Source organism: Hylaeus volcanicus, chromosome 1 (genome assembly GCF_026283585.1).
Source record: "Hylaeus volcanicus isolate JK05 chromosome 1, UHH_iyHylVolc1.0_haploid, whole genome shotgun sequence".
Lineage (NCBI taxonomy): Eukaryota > Metazoa > Arthropoda > Insecta > Hymenoptera > Colletidae > Hylaeus > Hylaeus volcanicus.
The window spans coordinates 18,696,288-18,718,730 of NC_071976.1; the positions used below are offsets into that span (position 1 = coordinate 18,696,288).

Here is a 22,443-nt window from a genome sequence, read left to right on the forward strand (position 1 = left end):
TTTTCTCACAAAAAAAGTTCGATGACACGAACTTAGTAAAAAGAATGCGATAAAACTGTAAAAAATATAAGGAAATAAAACTGAGAACTTTCTCGAGGAGAAAACAACGACGGTCAAATTTGGGGAAAACCGGAGGCGCGGTTAACTTGGTCACAGCCATAGGGTATTGTTTTCTAGGGTAAGAAAGACTGTATATTATCAAAAAGCAGTGTTTTAATCGATTTTAATAGAAAGAAATACGATTAGATAATATTTATATCGATAATCGAGCGAGACATACAAATTTTTAGTTTTTTGCTTCTCCTGAAACCCTAGGTTTTGGTATAAAGGTACACTTTCCTCAGAAACGGTTAGGCCGATATGATCCAAATTTTTTACACTGTCGTTTTCTCTTCGAGAAAGTTGTCAATTGTATTTCCTTATATTTTTTACAGTTTTATCGCGTTCATTTGACTAAGTTCGTGTCGTCAAACTGTTTTTGTGAGAAAAAAAGAAATTTTGTAAACAAAAATTCCATATTTTTTTTTCAAAAAAATTTTTTTACCACTTCTAATGCTCCAAATTCAATTTTCTTTACGTAGAATTGTTCAGAATCGCTTAAATTTTAATTAAAAAAATTTTTAAAAAGTGATTTTTTTCAATTTTTGATGTTCCAAGCCCCTTACGAGTTTGAAACCTCCTTAGTGTTGCTCGACTTTTGGGTATTGGGGCATTATCTTGTTGATACGTCCAAGTAATGCGATTCTTCGAATGAATAAACGCCAACAAATTGTTCTCCAATATTTCAATGTACTCGTAAACTATTCATTCTGGATGAAGGAAACGCTAATTCCAGCTTGCCACTCGAGCAAAACGCAGTCCATACCATTAACGTTCTCCCCCTCCAAAATTGCGTTTAGACAAATATTTTGGATCTTTCCAGTAAGGTAGGTCTCTCCAGTAACAATTGAACCCATCTGGGCCATCGAGATTAAACTTTTTCTCATCGGAAAATATTACCTAACAAAGAACGTTAAATGGAAGAAAATAATGTCACCTCTTAATTTATCAATTAACATTAAACTTACATGATCCCAGTTTTTATTCATGTTTTCGCGGGTGTATTCCTTTCTTGCTATTTTGTGGCGTTTAGAAAAAATGGGTGCTGAAATTAGTTTCTGTCTGGCAATGTTTGGAATCCTTCTAAAGACACGTTGAATGGTCCAACGTGACACTTCGAGTTTACATTCCGCTGCAATTTCCCGACAAGTTTTCAAACTATTGCTCCCAATTTTTAATAATCGCCTCTCAGCACGTGGGGGCAGTTACTTCTTAGGTCTTCCTTTCTTATTTTGGCCATATTTCGATGGATTACGTAACAAAATTTGATATTACTTTAGGGGATCGCCCATGTTTACGTGCAATTTCCCTAATTCCCAGTTCTAGCTTGTTATAAGCTAAAATGTCACCTTGCTCTTTCTCTGTAAGATACTTATCGCGTGGCATTGTAGTAATTAATAAATAAAACTCTGAATTAGATGAAAATTTTGTGACAAACACGCTTGAAGTGTGATGAAAATGAAGGTGGTGCTATAATTTTACACCGACTCTATAATGTTTTTCGACTTTATCTCGATATATGCTTAGACTACTTCAGTATATTTCTTCTGAAATTAATTATGTACATCGCTTTTTCATATTATCCAACTACTTTCTTTGAATTTTTCTTTTAAGGGGGTATCCTGAATTAGGAGGTTTAAAAAAAGCGGTTTTTCGTGAATTTTTTTAAAATGGAAAGAAATAATTAATTCTATCGAACTTTTTATCCTATTTTCATAGATATTTGAGTAGTCTGCACACATTTTTTCAACAAGAAATATTCAAATTGAGTTGACTGTGACGTATATTTATGGAGCACCTCACAATTAAAACCTCCTATCGGCGAGAAAGATGCAGGTCGTAATTTTGGTTTGACACAAAAAAACCAAAAGAAATTTTCATTTCCATACATTTTTCTTCTATGTGAACTAAGAAAATTCATACAAAAAAAATAGTAAACAACTTTTTTATCAAGTTAAAGTGATTTTTTTCACCCAAAGAACTCGTCCTTTTTTCAAACTTGCAGCAATTTCACACTTCACCATTTTTGCGGGTTTTTCGTAGTTCACATAGAAGAAAAATGTATGAAAATGAAAATTTCTTTTGGTTTGTTTGTGTCAAACCAAAATTACGACCTGCATCTTTCCCGCCGACAGGAGGTTTTAATTGTGAGGTGCTCCACAAATCACAGTCACAGACACAGTCGACTCAATTTGAATATTTCTTGTTGAAAAAATGTGTGCAGAGTACTCGATACGTATGAAAATAGGATAAAAAGTTGGATAGAATTAATTATTTCTTTCCATCTTAAAAAAATTCACGAAAAACCACTTTTTTTAAACCTTCTAATTCAGAATACCCCCTTAAGTTTAAAAAATCTGAATAATATCAGTGGTGCTATAGTTATGCACCGCAGTTGTATGTTCGAAACAGGTCGATGTACGAATACTTTCTACACCCACTCTACAAGGAAACTCCGCGAACGTAGCATTAATCGAAGCCTGGTGTGGATTTGCGTATGAACGAAGGTGTTTGATTGAAACGCGTACTGTTGCGCGCACCGTAGGTATCGAAGAATCGTCGTCGGCGTCGAAGGCTGAAGAAGGGACCGAAGAATGGTCGGAAAGGACAAGCGCGGTGGGGTGAACGGTTCACTGTGGAGACGGGTGGGGATCGCGGGCGAAGAAGTGGGGTACAGCGGGAAATAGAGCCGGTAGTAGCGGCAGTTGCGTCTCGAGCAGCGCGCGTGTTGTTTCGTTCCGTCCTGTGCGTGTAGCTTCTCGCGACAGCTACCGAGGCTTTTACGTGCCGACGAAACTCGTTTCTTTTTTTTGTTTTTGTGCCGCGATTCGCGCCCACGCGGCGTCGCAACGGAAACCGTATTAACGTGGGACGTCCTATAAACAGGGCAGTGGATCCCGGTGGTGTTTTCAGTGTTACATTTTTGTGCAAACGTTCGTTTATGTTACGAGAATCAGTTTCTTGACGCGTGAGGTGTTTACCAGGAGATAGTTGTCGGTAGACATCCATTGGGAATTTTCTGTGTGTTACTTGTTCACGCCGGAGGATTGTTAATTGTGTCCGAATACGTGTCCGCACCGATCCCAGTCTACGTTTTTGGTAAGTCTCTCCGTTTGGTGGCAGGTTATGTTATTTCGGAGCAGCTCCCTGTAAAAGTTTCTACGCTTGAGGTTTTTTTTTTCTTTGTAAAGCACCATTGAATCGCTCGTTGGAGTGAAGTGCCAGTGAGAGATGTCTCTGAGAACGGAGCGGAGTTCTCTATCGCTGTTTCGGAGTTTACGAACGTTAACCGTCTGTCAGTCGGCAGGGAAGAAGTGTCGTGAATACGAACCGTTGTCTACCGCAATTAAGAATGCTACTAGCGTGTAACATCCGCGCGGCGTTTGGCACGAAGTGCAATAACGGTCGGTTTATTCTCGTTCGTACGTCTGGTATACCCTTTGTCGTAAATAGTAAATACACGTGTGCAGCAACGAAACCAACATCGCTGTGGTGTGTCGCCTCTGGTGCGCGTCACGGAAAACTAACGTCCCGAGAATTATACGATTTTTCTTTACGATACTATATTTCTCTCCAGTTTTCTGGTTTCTCGATTTCCGTGGAACTACGCGACGGAACTAAGTACACGCGGGAAGACAGAGAAATATGATTTTTGCTCGATCGGAACATTTCAGATTCTTCTAGAGTGAACAAATAGGAGTGTTCGATCCTGAATCGATTTTTTTTACAAATATTCATCTTTTCGTGGTATCTATCAATTTCTCAAATGAAGTTTTTTTATCCTTGTCTGTTTTATGTCGCATCGACTACAAGGTCATTAACGACAGAACTATTTGCGATTATTTATATCTCAGAATATATATTGATGTCTTTGAGGAAGTCTGTTGTATTTCTGCTGTGGTCCTGCACTGTTAGGGCTGAGTCTGGTTTGATTCCGTATTTTTTCCTTTTCTGTTCTATTTCTTTACGTTACATACATTCTATCATTCTTGTCAAATCCATCGTCTAACAGTAAACCACCTATTATACGAATGTAAAGAAACGAAGTTTTGTTTAGTCAATTTTGCGTAGATTTCGGTATAGTTTTTTTTGCCGATGAACTGAATTTACGTTTCGCTAGCGTTTCTGTGAATATTCGTGTGATTTTTTAAAGATCCTAATTAGGAGTAAGTTTCTGTAATAGCACTTTAGCTACAGCCTGCCCCTTTACTCGCTTGTCATATCTTTTTTTTTTTTGCTATTATACATTTGATATCTTTTTGCTATCGCGTTCAGTTTACTGATAAATGGTACAATATACATTAAAGCAAATAAATAAAGGATTATCGGAGGGATTATCAAACAGTATGCCAATTATAGGGAACATTGTTGCAGTATTCAAGTTCTTGTAAAATACTTATTTTCAAAAGTAAGCAATATTAGGGTCGATAATTGTGCCGAAGATTCGCTATTTTTATCATACATCGCTAACATACAGTGATTCATTTCCTACTTAAGGGGGGAGTATGGTCCAGCTAATGTATTTTTCTAATGCATATAATTTCCAGATATAATTAATTTTTGTTATTGAAACTTTTTTTTACATATAAAGGGACGTTCAAAGAAGAAAATTTGACAGTGTAGATTTAATTTGAGTGTCTATACACATATAGATATAGTAGTCGCAAGGAAAGGATTCGGTGAAAACGGTGGGACGCATAGCTAATCGAATTTTTATCCGATTCACTTGATTCAACGCTTAAATTGAAGGTAATCAAGTTTATATGCTAATGAACCTCGACTCTTAATGAATTATTATTATTATAGCATAAAGTTATTGCAAAATAACGGCTGACATGTATCGTTCATTTTCATGTTTTTTGCCGCCATTTTTCCAATTAACAATTTTTTTTTTGCAAATTGAGGTCATACACATTTTACGTAACTACTAAAGAAAAAAATTTCTCATTTTAGCTGTGATACGATTGGATGTTTCGCTCCTTTACTCTATGTACACTATCTCTATGGTCGTTACAACGGAAAGACCTCTTGTATGAACGAATATTTTTTAATATTTTATATTATATATATTTATATAATATAAAGTATGTAAGAAATACTTTTAATTAATAACTCGTTTGATGAGTTACGTGTCGGGATTTTTGATAAACTTAAACAATCATAACACACAAAGGGAGCTTCATAAGTCAAATTCAACAATACTTTATACACTTTATTCTTAATACTTATTTCACATAAATCCCATGTAATCTAATTTCTCAGAAAAATAGAACTTGTATTCATACGTCTTTACCATGAAACGTAAGTAATTGTAATAATAGACATTCGATAATTCCCAAAGAGACCGTACACAACTGCACACGTATTAAGCATACTTTACAATATATATGTATTTATATCTTTGAATATTTTTGATTGCTTTGGGTAAATTACAAGTGAGACTTACAGGAACATACGTGAACAAAAAAAAATGAATATCATTTACACTGGGGAAAATTGACCCTTTTTATCCGGTTGCGACTTTTGATTTACAGCGAAAATCAATTTAATACAATTAATTTTTAAAAGAGAAAGAAATAGAATCTAAATAGAAAAAGGTCGAATCGAAAAGGTTAAAAATTGAACGTTTCCGCCGATAATGTTCGCGCAAACAACGCGTTGTTCTCGTTCGAGGATATTTCTTCATCCAGCGATGCATGGTCCAATGTTATCAATAGACTGCGGATCTTTATCCAAAATAAAATCTTCGCGAACGTACATACACAAATTAAACCTAAATAGGAATTTATTTTATTCTGCAAATATTATAACACGAACTTTACTTTCAATCTTTTTTATATTCTTGCATATTGTTTGCATTTTGTAGATTACTTGCACATTCAAATTTCCTATAAATGCATAAAGATCCGCAGTCTAATTATCAAAAATAGAAACAAAACGCATGGTCTGCATTCGTGTTGATAATACTGGGCTCGAGATTAATTGTGTCCTTCATCGCATCGAATCGATAGCGTCCTTTTTCTTCCTGCATCGTAATACATTATTTACGTGGTAACATGTCAGTTAGTCACATCCACGTCGTCGTAGCACTTAACGAGGAAAATTTTTCCCCAACGTTTCCACCGTGACCATCTTGAAGAGAAAAAATGAAAACATAATGCGCGCACGACCTACAGTGGTTTAAAGTGTCAAAAACGTGACAAACTATTCAAACGCCATTGTATTTACACAAAGTTTTGTATTTACGAATTCGAAGTCAAAAGGTAAAAAACAAAGTAGGAGATTTAATATGGTGGGCCAAATTCTGAAAATTACGCCTATTTGAATGGAAATTAGTGTAATAAGGTTTTAGAGAATATCGATTAAGAAATCGAAATCATAATTTAGTTGGATCCAATATGACGAATCAAATACAAGTATTTGTATTATTATTTATAATAATAGAATATAAACGTTAAAAGGTAGTACGTAAAGTGAAGATAACTTATCGGGATCGAATAACATGCAACAATATTTATATTTATTTATTGCTGTTAAACCGAATATGGTTTATATAGTATATACGTTACATAAACATATTAACATATTGCTTAAAATCTTAGTGTAGCTAAACTAGGAAAATATGGATGGTTAAGAAGATCGATGTAGGTCATGGTGTTAACCCTTTATAATCCAAATCGTTCGATGAATATGTCGCAGGGAGATGATAAAAATGGAGATTTGATCAAATCCCTAAGGTAGGTAATCAATTCACGGAAGATGTTAAAATAACTCTGTGAGGTGATTTCCCTAAAGAAAGTAAGTGATTTCATCAAATCCCTTAACTGTTTTAATGAAAAGATGAAACAATATTGTTTAGATACTCAAAGTATTTATTTAGTAAATCATCCATTATTAAATGTGGATAGGTAATACAACAATAGTCATATAAACACAAATTATTTATTCTCATCCTTTTCGAAGTCGCATTACCTCGATTTCTCTGTTCTTCCTAAACATGCTCTATTGACATATCGATTTATTTCTTAAATCTCGTCCACATTTTTGGGATTCGGACACACTGTGCGGTCTACGGACCGTGTCTGTACGTGCGTGTACGTGTTTAAATGTACGCGCGTGTGTGTGTATACGTGCAAAGGTGTGCGACGGAAGTTTAGAAAGTCGTGGCGAGTCGTATACACGGTGACCGGCTACCCAGCCATTCTTTACTCTCGGAACCGGTTTCAAGCTTTTCGCCTAAGGGGCCTCACGACTCGAACGTAACGACGCGTGGTGGCCGGCCACGGTAAGCTTGTGCTCACGGTATGCCTCTATCACGCTGAAAGAAAACGTTCCAAATATTATTCTTGATCGTCGGTCGCAGCGTGTATCTTACGAGGTTACATACACATATATCTTCTATATACCTATGTCGCTAGTAGACGGTGTTTAAGGGGGTGTTCTGCTATGAAGGACTGAAAAACAGCCGATTTTCTAAAATTTCTTTTCTTGAAATGGTAAGGAAAACTGAAGCAAGACTTTCCAATAACATTAAGGGGGTATTATCGTCTAGAAACTTCGAACAAAAATTCGATTTTTTTTCTTTTGCATTTTCTTATCATTTGGGCTTTTGTGGAAGTGCCTCTAAAATATTAATTTGAAATTCGTAGAGCTCTCATAGTTACAGAGGCTTAAAGGCTGTTCACCAGTATTAGTGCTAAATGTATAGCAAACTTTAAACGCGTTTTTCTCGAAACGACATTTTTCAAGTCGGGCGCACGTTTTTCTCAAAAACTATTGGACCGACTGACTTCTGGTTTTACACGCATTTCGACGGCACCATCACCTATGGTCTGAACTAGAATTATACCGATAGCTTGAATATTTTAACACTGCTCTCATATTTTAGTTGGCAATTTTCCGGGAAAATTAAACCTTAATTTTCAAACAGCCGCGATTCCGATAAAAAATTTAGTACTTACTTCATTCTAGTTCAGACGATAACTACATTCATATAGATTGAAAAAAAAAATTTGTTTTTCTATCTCAGACGACTAGAACCGCCACAGCCTGCGCGTCCGATTGAACGAGCGTCTCGCGCCACAACCTGCATAACAGCGCATAACTTGTATAGATTTCAATAAAGTATTTTATAAAAGTTTGTGTTGTTAGTTGAAACGTGTTTTATTATACATAAAAAACCCTGGTACCGTAGGTTTGATAGTTTTCGCAAAATTAATTCCTAAAAATTACTGAAAAAACGAACTTCTAGACGATAATACTCCCTTTAGTAATGCAAAAACTACTTATTTGTTTTTCTTTGCATTGACAAATATTTTACTATAACTATTGAATCATTGACGTACGTAGTTTTCGCGTCGGATTTTCGCTGCGTGGGCTAGTGCTAGTTTCTTTCCAGGTTACGTATTTGCAACAAATCAGACTTATGAAGTCTTAAATGAAACAATATTCTGTGGAAAATGACTTAGTTTTTTTTGCAAAATTTTAATACTGACAAAATGGTGTCACTTTGAAGGTGTAGTCGACATTTCACGCTACGTTTTTACTTCATAGTAGCACAAAAGTAATAATATATAATATTTTTGAAAATTTCCATCGTCATATTCCGACAACAACTAGTTTCTCTCTACAGCAATTTCAAACTGATCCTAATTTTGATCAAAATGTCATGTTTCCGGCTGGGGCTCATTTTTGAAGCTCACGAACAATAGATGAGTTAAAAGTAAATATAGAACACTGCAATCCACACATAATTGCCATGTGTCATATTTTAAAGTAAAAGAGAAAAACGTGTTCTGTCTTAAATTAACTCTATATCGTTCTTATTGAAAAACCCTTTATGTTGTAAATTTTGGGATTATTTCATATTGATCTCAATTTCCGCGGATGATTTTATCTATTTCCTTTTGTTTTTACAATTATATTGATCAATGTACGCGATATTTTGTTTTTGAAAACTCATGTGCTAGTTTTATGTAGAGTTTGTATCTTGATTTATGTGGTTTTAAATTGCGCGGGTTTCTATGAAACGTATATCTCTCATTTTTAATTACGTGAAAACAGTTTCTGTTGGTAATTTTTTTTATCAACACTCTTAATATTATGCAAGGCTCCATAGATCACTTGCTGTGAAACATTACTTTATGATTTGCACGATACCGCTTTGTAGGATGAATGAATCTGGTATACTAAAAAAAAATTGTAAAATAACGATGTCGTTATCATACATCTAGCCAGATTTTTGAAAAAATGTAAAATGTATAACACTTTGAAAAAAATTCACTGTTTTAACGAAGAAATCCAATATATAAAGATTTGTCGTCACTCGATTTGCCGCGTAAAATCCAGTGGCGACTGAGTTTCCTTTTGATTGCAAAGAGTTAAACGTGCATCAGGCCACGAAAGTACGTCACGAAATGAAATCGAAGTACGCTTTATAAACACTTGGCTGGATGACGAACGATTGCGTCTGTTCTTATCTGAGAAAGTCGAACACTTTCCACACAGATGTTAATAAATTCTAATGGCAATCGTACGCGATATGAAATACAGCGAGGCAAACGATAATGGGTCGTATGAAATGTTATTGTTCCAGTTCATTTTTGCCAACTTCCAAATGACGCGTGTATAATCGTTATCAACGTTGTGTTCTTAGAATGGGATGACGTTTGTGATCAAATCTAAGTTCTCAATTCGTGTTCCCCTTTTAGCTTCTTCGGCAACGAATTACTTTAATTGAAATAAAACTCGGTTCCATCGACTCCTAACCTAACCTAATATATCAAGAAATGAGCTCAGAGAAACGTTTATATCCGTTAAATCAAATCAGTCTATAGGGGATGATAAGACGAAACTTTTTTATATTTACAGTTTATCCATAAGACACTTAGTTTCGAAAATAAAAATTGAAAAGTTAGAAGTTCGTCTTCTAAACTAAAGTCTTCGTCTAAACTCGTCTTCTAAAAAGGTCTTCCAAGTTTTCAATTTTTATCTATGAAACTAAATATCGTATGAATAAACTGTAAATATCAAATAGTTTCTTTTTGTTATTTTTTGTAAGGATATTTTTTAAAAATTCGATTGTTCAATTGTTGTTTTTTTTTTCATTTACAACAGCCACGGATTCAGACCACTATGAGGTCTTAGGAAAAAGGTCTTTTAAGTTTTTAATTTGTATGTTTGAAACTACACGTCCTATAAATAAACTATAAATATATGAAAGTCCCGTCTTATCATCCCCTATAAGCTGATATTTATTCAAATTCACACCTCTGCGGCTCTTAGAATTTCCAGCAAAAAACGTCCCACAGTCAAAGGGTTAATAACAGTTGTCCAGTTTCAGCGTCATATATCAGAAAAGACTTTTAATGTATATATTGAACTATAAATATTCTGTCAAATTATATATTTACACTAAGTTAAACTGTAGAATTTTTATACCATTTTTAATGCTGTGTCTTTGCACACTGTGTTCTCATGACTGTGATTAAGTGTTGAAGTGAATAAAGTAAAAAAAAGTTTTAAGTTTAAGTGAAAAGTTTAAAGTGGTGATATTGAATAATGTTAATGTATATATATGGTGTCTAAAGTAGATATAATGATAGCAATAATTTAAGGGTGTACGTTTTGTCACTCGAGCAGAAAGTTAAACCAAATTTGGTAATTTTTATTATAAGTAATTTTTAATTTTACTACGAAAAGGTTATTTAACATAATTTAATGTAAAGGAAATAGAATTATATCTAGAACTGGTGAGTATTCATATCAATTAACTAGAAATTATTTCATACTTTTTAGTGCAGTTTTAATATTTTTTCGGAGTCGGTTATATTTTTGTTCCAAAAATTATTTTATCAAGAAATATTCTCGTATCATAAGAAGCAACGGAGATATTTTAGGTATAAAATTTCGATAACTCTTTAGATGACTTTAGATGACTTTAAATTATCCTTTTGACGACAGTTTCGAAAGTGATCCAGAACCGTGGATAGAAATGTTAAACAGATACATGTTTCAAATAGACAAGCTTTATTCGCAATCATATTGAATATCTTGAGATCTTTGAATGCGAGATTCGATCGAATAGTTTCGTGACCCACTGCAGTTTCGACGTTCGGTCTTCCTTTCTTTATGGCAACACTATGCTAAACGGAATTTGATTTCAATTGATAATTTTAACAGAATCTAATAGAAGTTCAGTGACTGGAGCCGGTCTCCGTCGCGTGATTCAGAATTGCCCGTAACAAATGTATATCGATCGCAACCATGGCGCCTATTATGCACTCGGAGCAGTACCTATTGTTCATAATAAGCGAATTATTTTCCTTTGTAACGGGCTCGAGTGATCCGAAGGTCGGCAGTCGCAGCGGATTGCTCGAACTGCTCATTGAAATTTAACGAGACTCGTTTAATGCGCTCTACGAATATTTTCAACTTTGTAATATCGCAATATTCTTCTTTAAATGAAAATTGATGCTCGATAAATGGCTTCTGATTGAATAAACGTTCTCTGGGTTATTTCAATATCTGCTACTGAATACTTTTACGTTTTAGAGTCGCAGCAAGACGAGATTTAGTTTGACAAATGATTAACGCAAATTAAATGTATTCCAGACGAAAATGGGGTAAAATGAGACATTCGCTTACACGTGTGTGTATTTGTGTATTGACTTGTACAGTAATTGTCTGTCATTCTTAATTATTATAATAAAATTGTTTACGCTGTAATCATCGACGATCAACGAATATTTATTGTACATACTACTAAATGTTTAAAATTAGAGAGGTTAGAGATAAATATACATATTTCATCGATATAATTGACTCCCTATTTTTATAATTGCCAGTAAAACTCACGCAAAACGTTGTTGATAGCTGAGTAATATTTTCAGAAATATAGGTCAAATTTACCACCATGGTCCTTATAATATTAAATGCACATTTTTATATAGATGATTTGTCACTGTTGAGCTTGCAATGTCGAGTATTTTTGTATTATTTGTTTAATAAGTATTAAGTCATTAATTATTACAGTAAGGATCTTGAAGTGATTGTAAAGTAGAGAATATATGTATAAATACACAGTTTCCAATTATTCTAAAATTTATCCCACCTATTTCTTCTATTATATTATTGAATCTTTGTAAGGTATTTGTAAACTTTTCCTTGATACTATTATATATTTTTCATTGTTTCATTTTTTGCATTCCTTTGTATGTAATTTGTAAAGAAACATCACTGAAAAAGAGGACTTAACGTCAAGAGTTATTAGTAATTAAGCCATTAATAATAGTGCCCATTTCCTATATTTTTTCCTATGACGATCAAAACGTTTTACTTCTACAATTATTTGTTTTCTTGCATTCCTGGTGTGCATCACATATTTTTGTAACTAGATATTCACTAGGTACATTTATTGGTAATAATTTTATACTTTGTATTAAGAATACATGCTCTGAGGAATAATCATAAAGACGTGACATTCCTCAGTTCTGAATTTCCTGGACTTAACGATTATTAAATTTTGGAACGATAAATGCAATTTTACGGTGAAAGAAATTTTATTTTTAATTCATGGGCGATAGGCGCTTCTTCACTTTGTACCGTAGGCGTAGGGAAGAAAGTGCCGCTGGTAGTGGACACGGGACTCGGATCAAGAAGAGTAAAGTGTGCCATATTTGTCAAAGAAATATGTACAGTAACCTTTTGCGCGATACACGCGCATTCGACAAACATTTACGAGACCTCTTCCACGGGAAGAAAATGAAGAAGGACGCGTTTATGGAAAATATATACGCATATACAATAATATGTATATATTCGACCTATTCATGGGAAGAGAAAGTAATGATATATTGTCTACGGCAACGCTCGTAGTCGTAGATAAATATCCAAGGTTAATATGTACGTTTCTACAGGGTGTTAAAAAAAAAGCATTCAATATTTATATGGTGTATAGGGCACACTGTACCGAGTAAAAAAGCTTTAGTAAACATAGGTCCAAAGGTCAACCGTTTCTGAGATATAAACATTTTTGTTTGCTAGTATCATGATTGACTTACTACTGGGTTTTCGATATTTATAGAAGATTTTCCACGTGTCCACCGCTCATTTCTGTACACGAAATTGAAAAAAATGAAATTGACGAAATTGTCGGCACTTGAATGGGAACATTCAGAACGCAATTTATAAACACTGACATAAACATCGCATGCGATGGAAGCAAGTAAGTCAATCATGATACTAGCAAACAAAAATGTTTATATCTCAGAAACGGTTGACCTTTGGACCTATGTTTACTAAAGCTTTTTTACTCGGTACAGTGTGCCCTATACACCATATAAATATTGGTTGCTTTTTTTTTGAACACCCTGTATAATGGACTTTTAAACAAATCGACATGGTCTTCCAATGTTGTTTTTATACGAATTGTATCCGTTACAATTATAATGTTTACATAATTTGCATGCTATTTCGGTACAAATATATTTATAAAGGTGGTAATTAGTTAACACGATAACGCGTTGGATTCGTAAAGTATGTTACGATTGGGCCTCGGTACACCTAATTTGTGTAAATAATAAACACGTTACGGTTAGGTATACGGTTAGGTACATATGTCACGTACAATTTTTTTGAGGGTTCTGACTAGTTTGAAGATACAAAGAACCGATGGTTTAGAAACTTTTTCTTAATGTTTTTTCTTTTCTTAATGGAGCATAAAAAATATTCTGTTGCAAGGATTATGACAATGTTTGGAATATTGGCAGTGATATCGTTGACATATCGTGTTAACATATAAACTAGACTTTGTTACATGCTCTAATACTACGATATTGCGATCTTTAGAATGGTCATTTTAAATTCTGTAATGGCAGAATATTTTACGTTACATTTATAAATAAACAAGACACATTTTTCGTAGAATATTTGATAGAATTTTAAACAGTAAAGCTACCATGTAACGAAAAGTTATTAAATTGTAACGTACCGAAAAATGTTAGGAATTATAGTAAACGTACAAAACTGTGCTAAAATTAGAAAAATATAAACTGTTGGGTAATTTTATTAAAATATGTAGGAGTGTAACATAACACATACAAATCTTATCACGAAATAAAATTTAGCAACAACTAGTTTTATACAATAGTAATAATATACGGTGTATATTAATTATCCACATAGTTATGGATGAGAGTATATACATACAGATTCATTGCAATGAAGATAAAGTTGAGAATTTAGAAGAATGGAAAATTAACGTAACAAAATGACGAGTAAATATTTTTTACTTAAATTACAGTTATAAACAATTGAATGTAAAGACAAAGAATTAATTTCTATACTTAATACAATACATTTTGTTTCAGTTAAAGAATCAACAAAAATTAAAATTGAGGCAATGTGTTATTGTAATAAGGGAAATAAATAAAACTTCGTTTACTTCGATATCTGAATTCGATCTGAATTCGCATTGGAGTTTTTCCACTTGTATCCATGCATAATGTATGCTGGCAATTATTCAGCATCCTAGGCAAGCTCGACAATCTTAATCGTGGAGTGCAAAGTTGGCGTTATTCCATTCTGGTCATTTGTCACGAGCCAGAGTTGATACCGGTAGCGCGAATAGACGATTCATGTAAATCTGAGAACCAAGAGGTTTTCATATTATTCTAATTGGCAAACTTTGACTTGAGCTTAAAATTTATGAACCCTCTTCTTGCCTCGGTGCACGTACATCTAAAACCCTGTGTACAGTGATGATTCATCGCGCACCGTTTTCTTATACCTTCATCAATTAAATATGGCCTGTTAAATATTAAAATCGTCGGCATTTCGCAGTCTGTGTCAGTCTTTCAAATTAATTTCTACGAATTTCCACCATTTTCACCTTTACACAGCGTTAGGCGCAATTTTATTCTCATAACGGATGACAAATTGAAATTCTATGTAACGATATTGCAACGTTCATTCGATTAAAAAGTTATTCGGATTACTTGTTATTCCTCCTACAGGAAAGATTATTTTTATCGAACGAGTCACGTGTGAAACAACTATTAATTTAATAATTACAAGTGTTTTTAATATAACTCAAAAGATAATTATTTATCTTTTATTCGTTATTCGAATTTATTCCTGGATGAGAATTTTACCCATTTTTGTTTAACCCATTCACTGCCAAGACAATTTAAAGCGTTTTGCTTTGAGCACCAAGATTTAATACAGATGTGTAATCTAGGTTATTATTTCGATAATAAAAAGTGATATTATATTTGTTGTTTTAACAAGAAAATCTCCGATCTTGGTTTGTAATAATTCGTGACTCAAAAGACTGTAAACTTATCCCTTGAATAATTGCAATCAATTTGAACTACGAGACGCGTTTCGCAGTTGGCAGTGAATGCGTTAATTACTTATTTGAAAATGAGGTTGGTACTTAATAACAAGAAGATTTTACAAGAAGTTTTTAGTTTTTATTTTTGAAACTAAACGTCCCATGAATAAACTGTAAATATAAAAAATATCCGTCGTATCATTCCGTTTAAACTAATATTTTTTTTTTAATTCACACCTCTACGGCTCTTAAAATTTCCAGCAAAAGTCGTCTCGCAATCAAGGGTTAAACAACTGCTTTACATCCCATTTTGTTTCTTACTGCTTTTACATATCTGCTATCGATTAAGGAGACTATGATTTTTCATTTAGCGCCAACTACTTAACGAAATCAGTTGATTGTTCGACTTTGGTCACTTTCTTCTATTATTCTATACTCAACCGTTAGCATCGTGTGAATGCATACATACTTGCGCTTAGTATCGGAGCTTACTTGTGATTTAAGTGAGACATATTGTGTAACTTATACCCTATGTAACAAGAAGAAGTTTATAGGGCACTTTCTCCAATAATATTTCATACTCCGTACGACTTTTCTTCAACATTGCATATAGTGACAATAGTATAAATATTTATAAAGTCAATTGACACGTGTGTGTCATAAAGTCTAGGCTCTAGATTCATAGTTTTCAAAGTAGCATGACTATATCTATTGAGAAGATGTAGTAGTATAAGCAAACTCCAAAATTCTTGATTTATTTATATGTTTTGAGAATTCAGTCTCATTCTTTGCATACGTGACTAATTCATTCTAATAATATGAGATTAGAATTTTCACGAAGAATTACCGGGAAAATTTCATAAGAAATGTGCTACACGAATATAAATGTTGCAAGCATTACGCAACTTTTTAATTTGTAATCTTTCTAGCGAAAGTTAACATTCAACAGTAGTGTGAAAGTAGTGTATAAAATACGAAACATACAATTATTTTTATTTTTATTTTTATTTTGTCATCTAAAAAAAGAATTCATCTAACTTGGTTTTTAAAAAACCAGTACATATGTTATACTCTTAAAATACTGAGTTTAATAATCCTAGATACAAAAATATCTTACAGGAAAAAGTTAGAAGGTTCGAGAGTGCCTATCCTATATAACTATTGCTTTCTTTTCTGGTCCATATACTGAGGCTGTATCAAGCTCACCGTTACTTTTTTTTTTAACGGAACCATGGAATTTTGTTTACACATTGCGAATTAAAATACAATTTCAAGTACCAATATAAACTAATAAATTATTATACTAATATTGCTGCAATCTAAATAGAATCTTAAAAGGTAACATAAATAGGCAATTCAATTTTGCATCTTCAATGAGATCGTTCATTTTTTGCGCGAATTATTATATTTAAAAAAAATCAGATAGCAATTCATGAGCCATGTTACAATTCACTAACTTTCTTAAGATGTCGAGGATATCTTTAGAAGCTGGCTACGGACGAAGATTGAAAATATTAATTAGGTCGTCGACGAAAATATTAAAAAGGAAGTTCGAAAGGAGATCCTGGGAGAACACCAGGCGAAACTTTTATCGGGGATAACCTGGGTTTAAGGTTTTGTAAACGACCCAACAAGTAACTTTTGGACTACGATAGTCTTCTTTACGTCCCATCGTGGAAGATACTGTTGAAGCAATCTTTATGTATTTCACGGACATTATACTCTTTATGTATAGCCCGAGAGATCTCCGAGAGAATTGATTGAGAATATACAAATAAATACATATTTGGTTAGAAAGGTACAAAATTCATTTTGCATCGCGTATGAGCATCCAAAATAAAATCAGTTAGTTCGTATAATTTTTGTTAGTTTTATTGTTTGCATGAAAGAAACCAAGAACAAATTCTTAGTCTATGAAAGCAGTCATCAGCTGATAGTTGACGTGGAATTCATTTGTTTGGCTTCCATGACCTTCCAAGTTGATGCAAGTGTAAATGAATTGTTTAATCTCTCACTTTGAACATGTGATAAAGTTCTTGGCACGTTACATTCGAATTGGTCCCAGCAACGACACGTAATTCATCGTTATCAATGATTAATGGTTTTCTTGATCAAGCCGCGTCATTCAGTGAGATTTACCTTTAGAAGTATATTTTTTAAATCATTTTTTTTTACCTTTACCAAATGCTGTAAGTATTGTAGCATTTTTATGATTCTGCAGCTTTCCAAAAAAATTTTAATTTATGCATATACATGTAACAATTTGATATATAACAATTTTAATCTATTCATTTTAACTATTTATTGTCTGAATTCTTTTCGTTTCTCTAGACAGTAATTATTCGTTGGTTATTTTTACGCACGCGAATTATTTAATACAATAATTAAAGGGCCAGCCGCTGAACCTGTAGAGTTATTGGTAGTTCCTATATGAAAATATCATCTGCAAATCGTGTAAAATTAAAAGAGCCCAAAGGCTAATCTGGAATTATTATAGTCGACAAAAAGGGATTTCTGAAACAGGTGTTAGCAACCGAGTAGTGGATTAAAATTTTCATTTGGAAATAAATTGCTCCTATACAAAAACCATCTGGGGTCATTCTATTTATTTATACCTATAAATTTCCACTGCGATAATGCAAAAGAATTTAACTTGGCGGTGAATCAAATAACACAAAACGATTTTTACAAAATAACGAATTATTTTTTTATTTCAAATTGAAAGAAATAATCTTTAAACCACATGCAATAGGTATCATTTTTTTTTAAAAGAAATTTTTACAGTAATTTGCTTTGAACAAAATTCTTTCTTGAAAAATATCCGTAAGAGATTTTTGCTTGGGTCATAATATAATCGCAAAACAAAATGACTATACATACAGTGGATATGAAAAATTGATTTTTTATATTGTTCAATATGTATATATTAGTTGTAATAAGCAATAAATTGATTTAGTTGCATTGTTTGATTGAAAAAAAGTTCTGCAAAAATGACGTTAATGTGATGTGCTCCCTTAATGTTATGTGTTACGTTCTCCGGTCATTAATGCTATCGGGACCAGCTGATACTGATAACACGAGCAGACTATTCATGCCAAACCCGAGATTCGTGCAAGTTAGAGGCTCGTGGACGAGAAAGCGTCGGTTAGGTTCCACGTTCATATACAGGGTGTCTACGCTAAAGTGTGACAAACGCATATTCGCAATTTGTAGGACACAATGGGTTCTACGTTGTGGCTTAAACGAAATTTTTTTCTTATATTATTAATTTAAAAGATATGATGGTGAAGTTTCGTTTTTTAAATGGAACTATATATTTTTGGGGGGATCGTGCGATAGTGCTTTTCAAGACGAAATCATTGACCCTTAAAGTATTTAACCGATTTTTATTAGTTTCCAAGATAGAACGCTTCGAAAGCGTGTTAAGAAATGGCCATTTTTGGCATCGCCTGGAAATGAAAAATTCATTCAGGATCTTTTAGAGTGTCTCCCAAGGAACAAAAAATGTCGAGCACCACTTTCCCGAAAAACGATGGGAAAGTTCTCAAAAATACGTTCAAAGTATGAATGTGATGATAACGGAACTTACGTATATTTTACATTTCGTCATCTTCTTCTTCGGATATCGAACCGTCTTCGAAATAAGTATTAAGGAACTCAGCAAGCAGATGAGTTGAAGCTTGAAATCGAGAAAATCCAAAGTACCATATAATCATGGCTACATGGGAACAGCAACCAACAACGCGTACTCCGACTTTGCATCCACATGAGTGTGCAAGTATGGCTTCCAGTGCGGTTTTACTTTTATCAATTAGTACATATACAAAGTATTTTAAACTATTTGAATGTCGTGAATGCAGTTTCGTTTGAAGTAAAATGCCGTTAATTGGTTCCACATCAATCTGGTATTTTTTTAAATCAATATTGTATGATGGTACTTCATTTGGTATGTTCTACATGCGTATAAGCATAGATCGTTGTAAATTAATCTGAGGAAAAACTCTAATTCTGTAACTTCCATACGTTGGAATTGTGCTCGCTTTATATTCATATTTTCCGCTTGAATTAGTTGTGATAAATGATTAACTTTGTTCGAATATTGCAAAATTCTATTTGTAATTAAATTATCAAGGACAGATGTAGATGGTGATGTAAATGTTGCATTTAAAATGGTACAAGCTATTTTGAAGTCGTGGAATAAAGTAGGTAACGTTGTGTTTTGGATGGTTTCATCGAAATACTTGAAACGATTTTTTATGCGTCCATTAATTAGTTCTACGATGTAACGATTTTTCGTAATGAGTCGTGTCTGATTCGCTTGTTCAACTGTTAGTGGTTTCCGTGGTGCATCTGTCGAATTAATCGTAGGACGTATAAAAAGTCGTTAAATATTTCGAGGACAGTTCGATATCCGAAGAAGATGACGACGAAATGTAAAATATACGTAAGTTCCATTATCATCACATTCATACTTTGAACGTATTTTTGACAACTTTCCCATCGTTTCTCGGGAAAGTGATACGGACATTTTTTGTTCCTTGGGAGACACTCTTAAAGATTCTGCATGAATTTTTCATTTCCAGGCGATGCCAAAAATGAGCATTTCTTTATACTCTCCTTTTACTGATTTTCAAATTGTAAAAGCGGTCCTATTGTCGCGGGGGTTGAAACCGATAGCAAGGATCTATGCTTGGAACGGCAGCCCCGAACAGTAAAAAATATGGAAAGTATTGTCCATCACGGTTTAAGTTTGTCGTACCTTAAACGAAGACCGTGATTGACAATGACATGTTTCTTACTGTTCGGGCCATCGGTATCAACAGGCAGAGTCAAACCCCGCAACAATAGGACCGCTTTTACGACTTGTCACTCGAACCGAGAATTTTCCGCTGAAAATCAGTAAATTTCGAAGCGTTCTATCTTGAAAACAAATAAAAATCGGGTAAATATTAGGTTTCTTAAAAAGTTTCTTTCGTAATTGGCACTCAATTATTTTGTGCGGTAGTGTTTATATAAATAGACAATCTAATTTCTTAGATGTTGATGTCGTAACTATAATGGAGCAAAATGATTCGTACACAATTCGATAATGTAACATTAGACATAAAATATTGTGTATGTATTACTTATTAATAGATTGCGGATCTTTATGCATTTATAGGAAATTTGAATGCGTAAGAAACTACAAAATGCAAACAACATGCAAGAATATAAAAAAGATTGATAACAAAGTTCATGTTATAATATTTGCAAAATAAAATAAATTCCTATTTAGGTTCAATTTTTGTAGGCACGTTCGCGAAGATTTTATTTTGCATAAAGATCCGCAGTCTACTTATTAATCAAACGAAAGAAACTTTTGGGACAATCTAATACATTAGATTGAATTAGATCTAATACATTAAGGGTCAATGAATTCGACTTGAAAAGCACTATCGCATGATCGCCCCAAAAATATATAGTTCCATTTAAAAAATGAAATTTCACCTTCACCATCATATCTTTTAAATTAATAATATAAAAAAAATGTAGTTTGCGCCACAATATAGAACCCATTGTATCCTGCAATTTACATGTAAATAATTTTTGTTGTATCAATAGTTATTGAAATATGCGTTTGTGTCACACCTTAGCGTGGACACCCTGTATAACGTCGACGTCGAAGCACCACAGACATTCGCCAGATACGACTGGTGCACCAACTCTTTTCCTGTTCCTGATTCTGAGTCGTCTAGACAAAACATTCCTTCCTGGTTTTTTTTTTCTAGTTTTGCTTTCTTCTTTTTCGTCTCGATGAACGGCGATCCGAGAACAGAGAGATGAGTCGGGTATTCGGAATCGTGCCAAGTAGATATTTATACGGTAACGAGGACGACTGTGGCGCACAACGGACAGCAATCCTATTTTTCGTATCGAAATCGTGGAACTTTTAATCGAAACGAAAAGATAATGCAAGAATTCGTGTCCGAGTAAATGAGTTCTTCGAGAATAAGAGAAATATAGCGAGAGGTGGTTAAGAAACTTTTCCATTTGGAAAGTTACGAAAAATTGAGCACCTTTCCAAGATACATGAAGTTTTCTACTGCAAATATGAGCAAATATGTGTTTCTTGCATAATAAATTTGTCGTAAATTTTAATTTATTTGATTCCTCGACTCGTATGCTAAATTGATCTGGAGCTTATAGTTTTTAGAGTAGTCGCGATTAAATTCGTTACGTCGATCAATTTTTCATCTCTTCTGGTTATTATGCGATACACAAACACTAATGATGGCCATGTTTGGATAAATTAATTATCTTATTTTATCCTACTACTCAGAGATTTCAGGAATTACAGAACCTACAAATTCTAGGATCTAGAGATACCAAGAAAACGAGATCCCTCGAGCATCTTTAGGTTCTGAAATATGTAAGGTGTTGGGATATCTGAGGTGTTGGTGTCTCTAGCTTCTGGAATCCGTACGTTTAGGTATCCCTAGGTTCTAGAATCTCTAACTTCTGTTATCTTTGGATCCTAAGATCTCTAGACTCGAGGAGGATCTGTGAATTCGAGAATTCCTAGATCCTTGAGTATAGAAAACAGACTGATAAAGTAGAGATTGATAATGTTATTGGCAACCTCTCTAGTTTAAATGTAAAGTAAGTAAATATTTAAAAAGACTATACCTATATTTTATAGTAATTTATGCGATAACCTGGTTACATAACATAATATTATGTGAAGTTGAGTTTGCGACTGCTGACGTGAATTCACGTCACTTCAAATTCTATTCTTGGTTGTCTATCATCTACCTTGCAAGCAATTCTACAAATTATGAAAATCTTTTTATTTTATACACTACATATTTAGAACATTGATATTTAAAAACATATTTTGTAATTTTTATCTTCGGCCTAATGGTACAAATTTCCGATGTCCAGCTTCAAACTTTTATTATTTCCGTCAGTTTTCGGTATTAAAAACGTAAAACATCTGCCGATCGTTTATATGTTAGAATATACAATAATTC

At 33.6% G+C, this 22,443-nt stretch overlaps 1 protein-coding gene across 2 annotated transcripts in view; it reads left to right on the forward strand.

Moving 5' to 3' along the window:
* The first annotated feature begins 2,579 nt into the window (after positions 1–2,579).
* The window catches only part of LOC128883069 (semaphorin-1A-like), a 582,486-nt gene continuing 562,622 nt past the window's right edge, over positions 2,580–22,443 (forward strand). The window contains exon 1 of one of the 2 annotated variants that reach the window (XM_054135057.1): positions 2,580–3,198. The gene's annotated coding sequence lies outside the window, so the exon portion shown is untranslated. The remainder of the gene's footprint in view (positions 3,199–22,443) is intronic. The other variant, XM_054135071.1, reaches the window with a different exon arrangement.